General features: G+C 36.3%; 2 protein-coding genes across 3 annotated transcripts in view; both read left to right on the top strand.

Moving 5' to 3' along the window:
* Positions 1–18,727, top strand: part of LOC134290779 (uncharacterized) — a 483,651-nt gene that overhangs the window by 410,559 nt on the left and 54,365 nt on the right. The window lies entirely within an intron of this gene.
* LOC109418703 (uncharacterized) overlaps positions 10,967–18,727 on the top strand; it is a 149,980-nt gene continuing 142,219 nt past the window's right edge. The window contains exon 1 of one of the 2 annotated variants that reach the window (XM_029857320.2): positions 10,967–11,106. The gene's annotated coding sequence lies outside the window, so the exon portion shown is untranslated. The remainder of the gene's footprint in view (positions 11,107–18,727) is intronic. The other variant, XM_029857324.2, reaches the window with a different exon arrangement.

Here is an 18,727-nt window from a genome sequence, read left to right as displayed (position 1 = left end):
TAGTGAAGTTTAATTACTCTATTTTTATGAACTTCTTGTATATCTGATTTTTCATTTTTGATTTTAACGTTTGGATGATTTATTTGAACCACTGTATATGGTCCTTTGTAGACTGCATCTAATTTATTTCGGTTTTCATTTGTTATCATTACCTTATCATTTACTTGAATTTCGATGGGGTTACTATTCATGCCTTGCTTTTGAGTTCGTTTAATTTTCTCCTTTTCTATTAAATATTTGGTTTTAATTCTAGCTGCTTGCAATTTTTGTTTAAGTTCAAACTGATACTGATCTAAATTATAAATTGGTTCTATTGCTTTTGGATCAATTAGGTTTTGAGGAAGAACTGCTTGATGACCGAAAATTAGTTCAAATGGAGTATATTGAAAATCTGGACGTGGAGTCGTGTTGTAGCAAAATGAATAATAAGGTATCCATTCATCCCAATCACTATGTGATTCATTGACAAACTGTCTTATATATTCATTTAGGCAACGGTGATTCCTTTCAAGACTTCCAATAGTCTGTGGGTGGTAAGGTGTTGAAAAAGATTGCTTCATATGTAATAGTTCAGCGATTTTGTCAAAAATTTCGTTTTTATACTCGGTACCTTGATCCGTTCTAATGATTGAAGGTGTTCCATATATCAAAACGAAACTTTCCACAAACGCTTTAGCTAAAGTTTCTGCTTGTTTATTTGGTATTGCCTTGATGATAATATATTTGGATAGGTCGCATTGTATTGTAAGTGCATACCTATTTCCTGTATTAGATTTTGTAAATGGTCCTATTGTATCCATGGCAATTGAATCGAAAGGTTTATGCGGTGTGGGTGTTAGGACAAAATTTTCGTTTGTTTTAACTGTGTGTTTGTTTTTCTGACAACTTGAACATGTTTTGACAAAATCAAAAATAGATTTCTTCATATTTTTCCATGTGTATTGGCACCTTAACTTTTGATAAAGTCTGTTTGAACCAACATGGCCTCCAATACATGTATTATGGTATGATTTAATTATGTTTTCCATTTCATCTTTGTTAACAACCAACTGTGGTGGTTGATAAATCAAGATGTTTAAATTCTTCAATTCGTTGTTACAAACTTGCTTGAAAGTTTGAATATCAGTTATTCGGAAGATTTCGTTAGTCAACGCTAGAGCTAACAACTTTACCTTCAGCTTATTTGCAATTGCTTCAATTTGTTTCACGATTTTACTTAGATTCTCATTTACTTCGGATAGCTTTGTGTGGATGATTGACGCTTGAGTCAACTCCCTTTTATAGCTTTTATCCATTATGTTAATTAAAATGCCATCTCGTGTGGCTGAGCGCTCAATGACTAATTTAGGAAGGTTGTATGTTTCATAGTATTTGAGTGACTCTCGGATGTTGAGGTGATCAGTCTCTTCATTGCCGGAATTCACTTGTATGTCATTATCGGTATTATTTTCATTTTTCTTTGCTGCTGCTCTTGTTTGTACCATAAGAACAGACAGATCTTGAACAGACATGTCTTTTAAGATTTCGGTATTGATTTTGATTCTAGATAGAGCATCAGCTCCAAAGTTTATCTTGCCTGGTACATATTGTACATCAAAGTCAAACTCTTCGAGATCTATTCTCATCCTAGTCAGTTTTGATGATGGGTTTTTCATCGAAAATAAATAGACTAACGGTCTATGGTCTGTTTTCACAGTAAATTTACGACCGTAAAGGTAGGGACGAAAATGAGTAATAGCCCAGTGAATTGCAGTGAGCTCTTGTTCAATAGTTGATTTATTGGCTTCACCTTTTGTGAATGCTTTGCTCGCAAACGCAATTGGTAAGTCAATATTATCATACTTTTGAGTAAGGACTGCACCACATGCAATTTTTAAAGCGTCGGTTATCAGGGTAAAATGTTCTTTAAAATTAGGAAATTGTAGTATGGTAGGTGATACTAATTGTTTTTTCAGAGAATCGAATGCAAGTTGGCATTCTGGGGTCCAATCAAATTTTATATTTTTCCGTAATAATTTGTTTAAAGGGTAGGCAATCTCTGCAAAATTTTGAATAAATCGTCTGTAATAGTTACAGAACGCGACAAATCGACGAACTTCGTCTGCATCTTTCGGTGTGGGATAATTTTCTATTGCGGAAAATTTCGACTTATCTGGTTGGATGCCTTTTTCAGAAATATGATGACCCAAATACGTAACGTCTGATGCAAAGAAGACACATTTCGAGGGATTAAGTTTCAAGTTATGTTCTCGTAGTTTGGTAAACACGCATTCCAGGTTTTTAAGGTGATGACTGACGGAACAACCCATGACAATGATATCGTCAATGTAAAGAAACGCGCACTCTGGTGGTAGTCCACTGAGCGCAATCGTCATCATCCTCTGGAAGCTGTTAGGTGATATGTTCAATCCGAATGGTAGGCGATTGAACTCGTAATGTCCATCAGGACTGGAGAAGGCTGTATATCGTTTTGACTTATTGTCGAGCTCTATTTGATGAAACCCGGACATTAAATCCAAAGTAGTAAAATATTTTGCTCGTCCAATGTGGTCAAGGATTTCGTCGATACGTGGAAGTGGGAATTTATCCGGTATTATTTGTTTATTGAGCTGGCGAAAATCAACGACTAATCGCCATTTCTTTTCGTCAGTGTTGGATTTTTTGGGCACCAAAAGAATTGGTGAATTAAAAGGTGAGATGGATGGTTGAATAATTTTATCATGAAGCATTTTGTTCACTTGGTTATTTATTTCTTGCCTGTGAACCTCCGGTAATCTATAATTTTTTATATAAACTGGATTAATTTTCTCCAAATGAATTTTTTGTTTATAAAAATTATTTGCTGTTAGTGTGTCATTTTTCAATGCGAATATATCATTAAATTTTGCGCATAAGTCTCCCAGCTTCCGCTTGACTTCTGGCAATGAGCTTTGTAAATTAAGTTCATTCATTAGCTGTTGAACCCTATCGTTGTCATTATTTTCATGTTTATCTAGCGGTAATGTGGAGTAATTTCTGATTGGTACAATTTTCAAAACGTCAAAATTATGTGGAATTACTTCGGCATTATTATTAACATTTACAAATTTTACATATTGTGCGTCAGGACCAACTATGGTATTGGCGCAGAACACTCCTGGTCTGATTTGCTTGGACAGAATTACACTGTCTTCCTTTACGTGGGATAATTTTAACTTTTTGATGACTTGACACCTTGGAGGAATAACTATATTACCATTAAATTTATCTTCTATTGGTACTTCAAATCTTTTTCGACCAATTTCAAATGTTATAAGCCAAGTTTTCAAACAAATATTGCATCCATGCTTGGCTAAGAAATCCCTTCCAAGTATACCATCTGTTTGAATCGGGAAATGTTTTGTAACAACTTGGAAGTTATGTGGTATGGAAGTGTTATCAATTATTATGTTCGTGGGTGTGCTTCCGATAGTTTCAATTTTCCCATCGGTCACCCCTTTAATGGTGCACTTTTGTTTAATATATATTTTTTGGAATTCATTTAATAAATTTTCTTTAATTATGGACACATCCGCACCAGTGTCTACAGTTAAATTTACAGGTTTCTCGCACATATCTACTCTAATTTGAACGAAATTGGAGTAATTTAAGTCACAGTTAAACACATTTACTCCCTGTTTGGAAATGTTGTCTCCCCGTTGCTTTGTCATGCCTCGGCTTGGGGATTTTCCGAAGGACCTCTGCCGTTTTTCGAAACATACACGTTTCGTTGAGGAGGAGGTCCACCTCGACCTCTGCTCCCACGAGATTGATTATTACCATACCGCCGATGAGTGTTAAAATTTTCGTTTCTGCTATCTCGATTTTCACGGTTTTCACTATTTTGTGGGCGATCATGGTACCGCTGATTATTTTGGGTGCGATAATTATAGCGTCCACCACGGTAGTTTGAATTATGGAATCGATTGGACTGTTGATTTCCAGATGCTTGCCATCTAGACTGATATTGTCTAGGGTGGCTTCTTGCATACTGTACTGTTACCACATTTGAGCTCTGAGGAGACTCTTCAAGAGTTTTGTTAATTGCTTCTGTAATTGATTTATACTGCCCCGCTTTAATAATGATGGCAGTTTTTTCGTCTTTCAGTCCCGCAGTTAAGTATTTAATTCCTTCTTTCGTAGCCATTGATTGAGCTACGGCCGTAGGAATTTCTTTCGCTATATACGCCGCTTCAAGTTGCATTGTTAGTTCTTCGACTTCCTTAGAGTATGCAGCGATATTATTTCTCTGATTACAAGAGGACAATTTGGCAATGATAGTCTCGGGAGGAATCGGTGAAGATACCTCTTTTAGTTTGGTGATGATTGCATCAATAGTTTCAGGTGCTGCCGGGAAAGCATGTCTTGCTCGCCCTTCCAATTTTGTTAAAACGATGTTAATTACCGTCGGTAATTGATCTGCTTTTGTGGCTATCTGTTTGACGACTTTAAGTGCGTCCAAAAAATTTCTCAGTTTACTAGGTGTGCCATCGTACGTAGGCAAAAGTGCGGTTACAGTCTTGACTGTTTCTATAAGCGTTGCCATTTTTGCCGATTTGGTTAATCGATAACTAATGACAATAAGTTTTCCTAAGCTTTTTAATGTTATATCGGGTTTATCTCCCAGGTTAGCTAATTTTTGGTCAATAATTAGCTGCAATTCCCCAGTTAACGACCTTTCTATTTTTCTAATTTGATCAAATGTTCCAATAGCAATAGTGTTTTCAAAGGTAATTAATTCGTTATTTATATTATTTCTAAGAGTTTGAACTTCCGTAAGTTTATTTAGTAGGGTACTTCTGCGATATTTCCGATTAGGAGCTTTTCTAAAATTCGTTAGAATAATCTTTAATTGAGCTAAATTACTTTCTATTATGTCCATTACACTTAAAATCGCACATGATTTTTAGTTTGGGTATATAATCTAGTAATCAATTCAAGGCTGGATCCACTATTTACATTTCAAGATTCACAGTACAGGTCGGACTCGATTATCCGGGTGACCTCAAAATTATTTCACCCCGGATAATCGAATCACCCGGATAATCGAGCCATGCTTCTTTTCTTTTATTTTTGTTGTTCTTCAATCAAAAACTGTACCTTAAACATAAAAGTTAATATACATGACGTTGTAGTGCCTAAACTTAAAGTCTGGTATTATGACAAGCAGGTTTTTTAAAAATGAAATTTTATCAGAAAAATGTGAAAAAATAAAAACAATTTTTAAATAGGTTAAATCTTATTTACAGGTGGTGTATTTGATGTTTATCACATTTTTTGACATACTGTAATCTAAAAATTTGTAAACAAAGCAAAAACAAAGTTTTCCCCGGATAATCGAGCCATTTTTGCCGGATAATCGAGCCCCGGATAATCGGGCCCCCGGTTAATTGAACCCCCGGATAATCGAGTCCGACCTGTACCTTAATTTACCGCTCGCAGTGTACAGCACATCATCAGCAACGTCGTCTATAGCGCTGGGTCATAGCGCACCGATCTCCAAAATCCACGGGTGTTGATGATAATTTGGCTCTTCCTTGGTCAATCTTCGTCGTTGCTTATTAACTCATAATTGGCTCTTCCTTCGCCTGTTTCTTGTTGTTGATAATAATTTAGCTCGTCTTTGGCTACTGTTCTTCACTTTTGTCTAATACTCGTCTTCATTGAACTTAACGCACTGCACTATTGTCTATATGTACGTTGGTTTTCGTTAACGTTACCCAAAGAGTTTAGTTTTTGACATTGAAAGTTTTTATGTTCGTGCATAATTCCTGCACTACACCGCTTTACTAGCGCTCAAGTTATTAAGTCGGATTTCTCGTTGCACTCTATCCTGTATTTTTGCGTTTGTGAATTTGCCATGCATTCTTAAGCACATGTACGCCAACAACACTACTAGCAGAACCACTGCTGTTCCAGCGACGATACGTATTTCGGTGGTGCTTATTTCATTGTGGGTGATAAATGTGTCACTAAACCAACCCATTTCGATTGTTCGATTTTCGTTGGCCAAAGAGACAAACACTTGCTCGATCCGTTTCACCGTGTATGCACTGCACTGCCACTTAGGTTTGTTCACCAATAGTAGTTCAACTTTTGTGACTTTGGTTCGATTTCACTTTTCAGTGGCTAAGTTAATCTATCACTATTCACACTTTCAGTGATCTCTGTCACGGTATGCCAACTAACGTTTGGAGTTCGGATAATGGCATAACATGTCACGTTCTCTGTTTCAGCTTCAGTACTCGACTGCTCGTGTATTTCGCTTACCATATATCTTAAAGGCTACTTGCTCATGCTTGCCCAAACTCAAGCCACCGGCGATGTTTCCAAAAACAATTTAATTACAACCATATGGCCCTGCAGCGTAAGCATAGCTGCGCCCATGCGGAAGGCTAAAAACAGTTGTGCTTATTCAACAGGCAAAAGTGTGTAAACAAAAGAAAGGTTCGAGACGACCTTGTAATGGAATTTTATGACCTACTGAGAACGGAATGTAAACTATAAATTTAAGGCTTCGTTCTCTAGGATTGAATTTCAAGATGTTAATGTGAAACAGATTTGAATAAGGCGAAAGATGTAAGGGATGCTACACAGGTAGATTCATACCTTGGGGATTCACTAATAGCTTGAGGGTCCTCGCTGGATTAAATGGCAAATCAGGTCGGCTCTTGAATCATTTTTGTCTTGACCAGCTTCGAATATTTTTGCCTTAGATCTACCTCACTTGTTCTCATTTATTCGATTGGTTTTTCATTCAGCAGGAATTAAATTTCAAAATGATGGCAGAACTTTTTTAAGTTCTGTGGTTCACTTGATAAGGCTTCGCGTTGCAGCAAGTGCACCGCGGTGCACGATCTGAAACCCCTGGTCTATACTGCCCATATTCGCATAGTCGATGTAACCACCAACGTCTGCTCTGATGGGAAAACACGATTTTATAGATTTTTTCCGGATTTACATATGCACCGACTATTTGAATGAAATAATCTGTCAGTTTCGTGGATTACAGCTACAAAAAGTGAGCCACAATGATTTTAAGATGTTTTATGTAATTTTTCCATATTTAAAACGTGTACGTCAGTTTATGCGACCATTTAGTCGTTTTGATGAATGATTACACGGATAAGTTGACGTAACAACCAGATTGCTATGACCGTTATGTTAGCTATTACGGTACCCATTTTCTGAACACGTGTTAGACTTTTTTTTCGAATGTCTGTCTTCTTCTTCTTCTATATGGCTCTACGTCCCCACTGAGACTTGGCCTGCCTCGTTTCAACTTAGTGCTCTTTGAGCACTTCCATAGTTATTAATTGAAGGGCTTCCTTTGTCTGCCATTGTATGCATTTGTATATTGTGAGGCAAGTGCAATGATACACCATGCCTAGGGAGTCGACCCGACCGGAACGGGAATCGAACCCGGGTCTCCGGCTGAATGTCCGCATTCGTGCGTTAAATACATTCTGTGTTGATAAGCAGCAGTCCCGACTCGAAAGAAGATGTACTAACCGTGGTTTCAGAAAAAAAGCTAACACGTCACATTCTGAAAATGTGAACTGATAGTGCGGTCGATCGTACCATAAAGCGTGGGCATCGTAGTAAGATTCACAGTTGGTCGGCTTTAAATCAGACCGGACCAACTGTTTTTCAATGATTGTGGAAAAATGTCCTGCAAGAAATTGGGATATCAAAGCATGTGCATTTTTTCTTGAAATACTATGATTCCTTGGCTTATCTTTACCTGTCCAAAAAATCGCTTAGTCCAATTTGACTTTACGCCGACCAGTTTTCTTATTTCGTTTAATGTGTGCAAAATACCGGAATTCACATTAACCCCCAGGCTCTGCGATGGATCCTAACAGCTTCTTCCAATGCACCTTGAAATTAAGGCAGTCTATGTTGAAAAGGTTATTTTATGCCTTATCCAAAATATGGTGTTGTACGTAACTATTTCTTAAGAAATACCTTAGTAATATTTACAATTTTTTGAGATTTACCTGATAAACTGAAACATTAAGTGTCACCCGCGGGCCTCATTTATTTTTTTCTCATATTCGACAAATTACGAAATGTTACGAAACTAATTTCATTTTAATAACCTTGTACTATTCCTCTACACTAAATTTTTACAATTAAATTAGTAAACATCAAAAGCTCATACACCCAACTCCTAATCAGATAGATATGGATTGAATTTATCTAAGTTTTGGAGGATATTTACGATTGGGAAGAAATGTTGAACTGTTGTGGCTTTCTCAGTCTAACAGGATTAAAACGGCTATGCCAAACTCTTGACCGTTTCACTTTTGTTAGACTGAAAAGCCACAACAGTTCAGTAGTATTGTTTCAATGATGGTTTTGAAACAAAACGTAAAACTTATAATAGTTTTGCTGTGGAATGATTTTACTCGTGGCTAACAATTTGTTTACTATTTCATTAATCTATGAGGTGCCACAATAACTCACGTTTCGGGTTTCAATGAGTTTGCTTCAAGCACTTAGTAAGTAGCTGAAAGGGGGTTTGAGGAGTTTACGTCGTAATTCAGAGGAAGCGATAGAGATCTACCATAACCATCCATACAAAAAATATAACTAACAATTTAAAGTAAGCACGTTAACTACAGTGTATCAAACAATTGTCCGTACAGCAATTTTTTGGTCAAAATAATTTTTCATTTAAAAGTTCATAACTTTTTATACGTCAATCAAAAACACTGAAATTTTGACCAATCATGAACCATATATTAATGCTCCATTGGTAACATTTTGAGCGAGATCGAATAAGTTTTCTGAAAGTTATAGAACTTTTAGAAAAACTTCTAAGGTTTTTGAACACATTTTCAAAACATTAAATCTCAGTAAATACTCGATGAAACTTTTTCATTTTTTTTTTGTGTTACTGCTGATACCTAAGACTTTCATATGCAGCTACTTTAGAGGTTTTATATTCACTACTAAAAATATGAAAAATGTGTTTATGTAGTTGACGATGTTTCAAAATTTACCATATTTTGCACATATAATCTGCCAAACGTTTTTTACCAATAAAAGTGCAATAAGTGAACGAAAAATACATAGGACCTACTCTTCATATGTAGTTTAGTAGGTCCTGTGTAAACATATTACATTCAGAGAGTTTGAAAACGTTGAAAACACTTGGCACTTTCATTGATCAAAAATGATAAATTTCCTAAAAACACTCTGAACATATACAGATTTTTCATATTTTTTGTAGTGAATATAAAACCTTAAACGAAGCTGCATATGAAAGCATTGGGTATAGGTTGCAACACAAAAAAAAAATTGAAAAAGTTTCATCAAATATGTATTGGGATATAATGTTTTAAAATGAGTTCAAAAATCTTAGAAGTTTTACCAAAAGTTCTGTAACTTTCAGAAAACTTATTCGATCTCGCTTAAAATTTTACCAATGGAGCTTTAATATATGGTTCATGCTTGTGCAAAATTTCAGCATATTTGATTGATGTATAAAAAAGTTATGATCATTTGAATTGAAAATTATTTTGACCAAAAAATTGCTGTACGGACAATTGTTTGATACACTGTACGAACATTACTTGCTGTTAACCAGGATCACGGCATATGGCGGCGTTGCATGAACTACGAATTGTACCAAGTATGTAAATAAATCGATACAGTATGAACCCAATTTTGTCAGCCCCACAAACTGTTTGCTCTCATTAACTTAGGGTCAAACTTAAACTAATTCAATCATGTTCATCACTAAACTACTGCTTGAAAATCTATTTAGATATTCAAGGAAAACAGAAAATATGTCCCCGAAACAGGCTGACAAAATCGGTTAACTGATGTATAATGAAGCGGATAAAACACGGCAGGCTGCGGTGGGCTGGGTACGTAGCTCGTACGCCAGAGAAATGACAAACTTATACCATATTAGCAGAGAACCAGGAAGGAGCCGTTGGCTTCGTGGTAGGGCGCGCACGTTGGCCTTTTAGGTCTTCCTCAACTGCATTTTGGGGCCCTGAGGGGCTCCAAAATCTCAGGGCGATTGGAAGCGATTGATCCAGGACTAAGACCAGTGGAAACGATTACTACAATCGGCGTAGACTCACCATTACGAGTTATAGGCTATCAGGTATCAATTTGTTAAATTATTCGCATGTTGTTGTCAAAGCATCATAAATGTTTAAGTATCTACATTGCATCCATCATAAGTATTAAACATAATTGATAATATTCACTATGAAAGTTGTTGATATTGAAAATGATTCTCAGGCATCTGAAATCAAATAATTAGATATCTCAAATATAAATTATGTTTATGCCAATAAATTATCTCAATAAATTATGTTCAATCACGTTTTATGGGGAGATTTTAGTTTTCTTGTACACAGACGTCAGTATTGCGACCACATGGTGGTTACGTCAAAACGTTCTTTTCAATATACTCACATGTTTTAGAACAAACACATTTTTTTAATAATTGGAGCATGTGCTATGCATGGTGTAGGATATGTTAAGCTAAAAAAGTGGATTTTGAGCTATGTGGCGTTTACGTCACCTATGCGAATATGGGCAGTATATTACAATACCCAAATAGTGCCATATTCAAATATGAGGTCCTCTTATGTCATTCGGGCGCAAAAATGCTTGGTTTGATAACGAAGCTTTATCAACATTGTTCCCATGTTATCACCAAATGCAGCACTCGCTCTTCAATGAAATAATGCATCAAAACCACGTGCTCTCCCAAAGAAATGCATAATTACTCAGAGAAATTCGCGCCGCGCGTAACAACATTCTCACACGTGCTTCACCATCGCTCTAACATTCCCCCGCAGGCAGAATCTCGCGGAAAACAAAAACAATAACATTGTTTTGGAAATGGCTATTCGGCGGCAGCGTGGTCGTCGGTGGTGATGAACAGAGAGAGAGAGAGAGACCAGCCAGCGCTTTGTGAGAGTTTATTCCCTTACAGCGGCACGACCACGCGCGTTTCTGCATCCTTCGAAGTTCCCTCGAACCAGAAGACCAACCAGTTGCGTTTGAAGCGTGACCGCGAGCGTTCGTGTATTCTCCGACTGTTTCTTTCACGAGAAGGTACCAACCGTATAGAGTGTGTTTCCACATGCATGGGAATCCAAGTCCATTGCAGAGTGGGGTCGGGTGATAGTTTTCCACCAACGAAGGAGAGAGAGAGGAAAACTATAGCAGTGAAAATTAATACCGAGCGCTGTTAGTGTGCTGCTGGCTGGGTGTACGAATGTGTATGATGTGGAGTCGGAAAAGCAGAAGAATTTCCATTCTCTAGTGACATTGAAAATTTTCACCGACTACCTAGTGTGACTAGTGGGAAGACCGGTTCATTTTAGTGTTTTCGAGTCTGTCACCGAAAAAACAGTCGGTTTCAGTTTTCGTAATTAGTGCAGTAAAATACGACCGAGAGCTGTGAGGCTTCTGACTGGCGGCGGTGCGGTGAAGAAACCTAGAGATCGGTTTCGATGGCGCTGTCCATAAACTACGTAGAATCATTTTTGGCCATCTCAGACCCCCACAAATTTTCGAAATTTGGAGCGTAAACGTTGGCCAAAACCTCCCCTCTCTCCTTAGAGTGTACGTAGTTTATGGACGGACCCTATGAGGATAAAATGTGTTGAATGTTAAAGGAGGAAAACACTTAAGTGGATGGTGGATTGTCAAAAACAGTCGCGAATGGCGAGGTATACAATGCGAAAAGAAGATAGTGAAGGGACGACACTAAATCGTGGGTGGATTTATGTGCGTTATTCGCGTTTCTGTTTCGCATAGTGCGTTGGGGATTGGCGATAGGAGAATTGGTAGAAGAGTACAAATACCAGTGAGGAGGATGCTTTCTTCTTGGTGTAACGATTGTGGTAGTTTTGTTTTCGTCCCCGTGATGACGAAAACAACAATAGCCGCTGCAGATGATGAAGTGAATAGTGTTTTGTTGGTTTTTACATGAAACGTGCTCACCTAGTAACAAGTATCCATCCAATGCAGCTTGCTGGTCAGAAGAGAGCTAAAAATCCCAATCCAATAAAATGGAAAACGTTAATTACACGTACAACAGACCTGTCCAAAGCATGATTACCCCATAAAATCTAGTTTTTAGAACGCACTTGATTTTAGCGGGAATCAGAGAACATTTTTAAAAGAAAACAGATCTAACGTCAAGGTCTGAAATTTGCAAAGATTTATGATAAACGCTCCAAGAAAACTATATCTTTTACCAATACTTGTATCAAAAAACCGGTCAGTAAACACAAAAAATGCTTAACCTTCTAAAACCCGAATTTTCGATTTTTTAATCTAAATATCATTTTTTGTCATCTAAAATCGATTTAAACATGTTTTGGAAGTTGATTCTTTTTAATTCTCGATTTCATGAATTTCAGTTTTTGATTTTTCTAATTTTTATGTTTGAACATCCCCACACTTTTATATTTTTCCTGGAAGCCCATTTGAGGTATGGATTTTTTTAGATGAAAACATTTTGAGATTTTATGATTATTGTTGAAATATTTTTATTTTTATTTCTTTTCATAGAAAATTTTATTTACCGTGTAATTTTAAGGAAAATAATTTAAGAGTGTATTCGATGCCCTTAAACTATTGAACTAGGGTAGAATGATTTGGGGAAAAAAATAAAATATGTTAATTGTAGCGATTCAATACAAAATAAACAATGACTTCAATTTTTCAATGATTTTTTTTTAAATGTAAATATGCTTTAGAATACACCAAAAACCATTTTAAAATATACAAAACAGTCCTAAATATCAGCCAATAATATAAAAGTTTTGATTTTCCACCAAACAAAAATAACAAAAGTCCTCAAACTATACTTACTTAAGTCCTCAAACTTGCTTTCGTTTTTACAGCCTTAAACGAAGTATATGGGATTTTTGAATGTAAATATCCCAAGTAACAATTCCATTGCTGATTGGTTTTGATTGATCTTTATTTGGGTTTCATTACAGCAATAATTAAAACTCACAGTTTTATGACTACTTTTATGAAAACCAGTGATGAAATGTTTTATAGTATACTTGAAGACATCCATAAAGCCAGATTTTAAGAGTAAACAATACTCTCCTATATGTAATGCTTCTGGCATCCATTATTACCACAATAAAACTGTTCAAACTCTCAACAGATGGCGATCCGTTCGATTAGTAGCGACATCTGTTGGTGAAAAAGCAGAAACTATGGAACTGCTAGGTTTATTACGGTAATCATAAAAGTAAACTTGTTTTCGTTTTATGTTCGCTAATTATGGGCGTCGCCACACTGAAGAATCAGATACGTGATTTGGAAATAGTTAATTTTGCTCAAATTAGCAGCGAATTGATAGTTTGCCGTCATTTCCATAGCATGCTCACATAAATTAACTCTCTTAGATGCGTTTTCTTGTAATTCGAGATAGTTTTACCAAATTGACCAATTGATTTATTTCATTCCAAGTTGATAATATTGACCATTTTCGAAACGCATTAATTTTATGTTTCTGCAACCCCAATATTCACGGTAAAATTGAATCTGCATAAGCCTAAAAACAATATAACTACAAAATTATTACTTTTAAATTATCGCTTTCTACTTGCGAATAATATCTCTTCCAAAACTTGACGTGCCATTGATGAAAGCTTCTCTGTTTCTTGAGCTGTCATAATTTTTGATGAAAAAAAAACAACAACATTCATCACAACCTGTTTTCGAGTATGGATTTTTTTCAGCTAGGTTTTATTGCTACTCTTAATACGGTTTGCAAAATCTCTCCGAGAGTGGTCCACTTAGCCGGATGATGCTCTTAAAGAGGTTATCAAGAGGTTTTGATGTATTAATCAGTTTTATTGCAAGTTTAATTAAATTGGCCATGAAAATCTCTACAGAGCCGAACAAAACTTAAAATGTTACTTGGGATGGCACCATATCTGTGGTTGGGCAATTATGGCCACAAGGGGGTCCGAAAACGGTTCCATAAGAAACCAGAAAGCGTTCAAGCACAATTGTGAATGGATGGCTAAATTTCATGATAAGCCTAAACAACATGCTATGAACTGGCAAATTAATGGATAGTTTAATATCCGGAACAGATTCCGGAGATAAATCAAAATATTTCTCCAGGTATTTCCCCATAGCTTCCTACAGTGATTTTATCATAGATTCCTCTAAGAAACTTCTAAGCAGAGAACCTTCTCCAGGGATATCCTTGAAGGTTCCTCCGGTGACGACATCCCTGGAGTGTTCTTTTTTTTATAAATATTTGTGCCAGAAATTCTTTCAAAAAATCTGCCAGAAAACATTTTAATTTTTTTCCAAAAAAATCCTTTACATTTTTTTCTGAACAATCCTTTAGAAGCTTATGGTTTCTCTTCTGGAACTCTTCCAAAGATTCCTTCAAAAATTCCTTCTAGTATTGCATCAGGAATTCCTCCTGCGATGCTTCTAGAATTTCTTTAGCGATTCGTTCAGGAATTTCCTCGGATATTCCTTCTGAGATTCATCCTAGGGGTCCTTTAAGAATTCTGCCAGGAATTCCTTCATGAGCTCCTGCACAAATTTCTCCAAAGATTTAACCTTACATTTTGTCAGGAATTCCTTCTGAGATTATTCAGAAACTCCAGTAGGTATTTCTGCATGATTTTTCCCAGGAATTTTTCCAATGATTCCTCCAGGAACTCTTCCAGTAATTCCTTTGGAAATTCCACTGGAGAATACTTCTGGAATTCCTCCGGAGATTCGTCCAGAAATGATTTAGGAGATTCCTTCTGGAATTCTTCTGCGGACTTTTTCAGGAATTGCTCTAAGGATTCCTCCAGGAATTACTGGTTGTCTGGGGAATTACTACAGATATTTCTTCAGGAATTCATCCAGCGGTTGCTCCAGGATTTTTTTTAGCGGTTCCTTCAGACAATTCTTAAATTACTGGTAAAAATAAGCTCTTCCAATGGCCGTTAACATTGGTACAATTCAATAAGATGGCCAACAATTTAAAAACAAACATATTCTGATATAGATAGGACAACGAAAAATAGGTAATTTCTACTTGCCTACTTTTCTAAGACACTCGTGGTCCACTCTGTCTGCATGCAAAATGCCGCAATATGCTTCAACACTATGATCTGTAAAACGAGATAGTTAGCAGAATAAAGTGGATTTTCACGTGTTAACATGATCTGAAATCATTAGAAAATGCGTTGAGGAGTCATTCGATTCGGAAAAATATAACTGATTCATGATGAATTATTTTGTTAAGGTATTGGCTTACAACCAAATCATATTTTTTGTCAATCCCCTTGACATCAAGCATTTGGTCTACTCTGACTGCACACTTTTAACGATAAATTGTGATAAAACTCCTGTTTATTGTAACTTTGAGCAAATTGGGTTGAAGTGCCATGTAGCTAATGGATTTCTTGATAACATGCCTTGAAAATCTTATTGTCATCTAACTTACTTGGTTTCCTCTTGGTAATGGTAATTTGGAAATTTTACCAGAAATAATTTCTAGTTTGAGAATAAGGTCTACAGAGCAAAGAAGATCTTCCATGATTCCGTTAGAAACTTTTAAAACAATCTGGCAGCAGCTCCAGCAGAACTCTTTAAAAAAGAACCATTACATTGGTAATTACACCAGTCTTTTCTAAAAATTCTTGCTCTAGGGTCGTCTTTAGAAAAATCCTTCAGCAATCCGAAAAAAATTTGTGTTGTTTTTCAAAATTCTGAAACCATTTTGGCGCAATTAATAAACTAAATTCATCTATAATCGCAATAGTTCTGACTGCATGAGTTCCTCGAAAAAAAATGGTTAAAAAATCATCCTAACTATTGAATTTACCAATTTTTTTTCTAAAATGTGTTCAATGAATTTCACCTATAATTCATTAACGAAATTCTACATGAAAGACAAGTTCCACTTACAAATTTTCTAGAAGCTAGATTGAGAACTTCGTTGCAAATGCTTTAGAATACACCACCTTCCAATAGATTTCCACATAGGTACAAACAAATGGTTAACTTTGAGATGCTGTAACTATGGATTGATTGATGGATTGGGTTCAATGTTTGTCACAATATGTTAAATTTTGCCTAAACGAAGTACCCAATATTTTTGTTCACAGTTCCAGGCGTGACAAGGCATTCAAAATGTGCAAAAGTGATCATACAGTGGTAACCCATTGATTTACACGCAAGCTTCTCCAGAATATGATTAATTGGTGGAAATTATCATAAAATTCATTAGCAGTAACGTGAAACTATTCCTGAACATCTACTTGCAATTCCTTTGATTTTTTTTTCTGTGGCCTTGTGGTTGTGCAGCAAGGGTCTTCTTCTTCTATATGACTCGACGTTCGCATTGGAACTTGGCCCGCCTCTCTCCAACTTAGTATTCCTAGAGCACTTCCACAGTTAATGATTGAAGGGCTTTCTTTGCCTGCCATTGCATGAATTTGTACATTGTCGGCAAGAACAATGATACATTATGCCCAGGGAGTCGAAAAAAAAAAATTCTCCGACCGGAACGGGAATCAAACCCGCCGTCTCCGGATTGGCGATCTATAGCCTTAACCATATAGCCGAGGCGGTAAACGCACGGGTATTCAGCATGACCATACTGAGGGTGACGGGTTCGATTCCCGGTCGGTCCAGGATCTTTTCGTAAAAGGAAATTTCCTTGACTTCCTTGGGTATAGAGTATCTTCGTGCCTGCCACACGATATACACATGCAAAATGGTCATTGGCAGAGGAAGCTCTCAGTTAAAAACTGTGGAAGTGCTCATTGAACACTAAGCTGAGAAGCAGGCTTTGTCCCAGTGAAGACGTTACGCCAAGAAGAGGAGAGGAGGAGCCTTAACCATCAAGCTAACTGGAGACCACAAGCGTCATCAAGCATTTAGTCGCATCCTTTCTGGCTTTGCCATTGGGCTTTTCAGTGTCGTGCTTCTTACAAAGAATGAACAGCTTACTGGAAGCATTAAAGGTATCCGCGTATTAAAAAGCAAACGAATTTCTTCAAAAATTTCCTTGGGAAAGCTACCTGATTTGTGCTTTCTAAAAATTACCTCTTTCATTCTACTTTTATTCATTCTTTCAGTTTCTTTCTTAATTTTTTTTTCAAAATCTATGAGAGTACCTAATGGATGATAACGTACCCAGGCTACATCCATCTTATACTATATACTACATTCGAACATACTATGTACAGCGTAATGGAAACGAAAGAAATGGTGCATTTTTTGTTTTTTTTTTATATTTTGATTGTTTTTTAGTATTTATTCAGCGATGTGTATGGAAATCCATCCAGAATCGATTTAAAATTATAACAATAATTCCTTTTGACGTTCATTACGAAACTTTTCTCATAGGTTTTCCTTGTCTTTCAAACGTGGAATTTCTTCAATGTTTTTTCCGGATTTTCCAAGATTCATTTTAACAATTTCTCGAGGTTTCTTTCAGTAGTTCTCCCAGAATTTATATCATTCTCCAGGTTATCCTTTAGAATTTAACAGTTTCTCCAATAAGTTTCAGGGATTTCTTCCCGAGCTTTTCAAGATTTTATTCATAGGTTTTTCCAAGATTTCTCCTGAAAATCCTTTCCGTGCTTTTACAGGAGCTTTCAGCTAAACTTTCACTCAGAGTTAATATGATTTCTATCAGAGGTTTTTCCTGGATTTCTCTTTAATGGTAGAGCCGACCAAGGTAAGTATAAAAATTTACCTTGGAGCCGACTTTTGAGACCCTCCTAGGATGTCTTTTGGAAGTAGTCATCTTTTTTTACATCAAATAAACAGGATAAAACTCTGGAGATATCCCAAGAGACACTCCAGGATAACCCAAGGAATAAACTACGACGAAATCTTGCCAGAAAGTAGAAGAAACTCTAGAAGAAACTCCTAGAAGTATCTTACAAAGAATTCAGAAAAGATATTATTGGTATAGTTTTTGTTTTTTATTTTATTTCATTTTTTTTTTTGTAAATTCCGGAGCATTCTTGGGAAGAAATCCTGGCAATTCTCCATCTCCAGAAATTCTCTATCTCTAGAAATCTCGGAAGATACTCCTGGCAAATCGTGATCGTAATTTCAAGATGATTCCCAGGAAGAAACAACAAAAATCCCTGGAAGGATTCCAGAAGAAAAGTTAGGTTCAATACGCAAGGAATCTTACGAGTGATATTAAAATTGATTCCATTTAGAATTTCTGCAAGAATGCCATAAAGCAAGGGTTCTCAACCTTTTTGAGGTAGCGACCACCTTTATACATTGTCAAACATCTAGGGCCCAATGAATATTTTTAGAAAAAAATGTGAACGAAACCGAGTTATTTGGGTAAAGTGGCGTGGCCAAAAACTTACTTAAGGGGAACTTTTCGACGATCAATGATACCTTTTTTTTTATTTGACCCTCACATTTCGTAAACAATGATGCCATGTACATTTAATTTGAGTGGCAGTTTAAAAAAAGCGGCGCAGCCGAAAATCTTTTCTTCTAAAAGTGTTTTATACCGAAAATTTGTTCCTCAAATTGGGGCGATTTGGGGTTTGGTAGTGGTTAACTCTAAAAAATGGAAAGGGGGTTTAACGGATGTCTTGATTAATTCCTGTGTATTCCCAACCACTCCCAACCACTTATTTTTTAGGATGATGAATTTTATAAAAAAAGGAGTGTTCCAGCTAATACTAAGTACCATAAATTT

This window comes from Aedes albopictus, chromosome 3, assembly GCF_035046485.1.
Source record: "Aedes albopictus strain Foshan chromosome 3, AalbF5, whole genome shotgun sequence".
NCBI lineage: Eukaryota > Metazoa > Arthropoda > Insecta > Diptera > Culicidae > Aedes > Aedes albopictus.
This window is presented reverse-complemented; position numbering and strand designations above follow the sequence as displayed.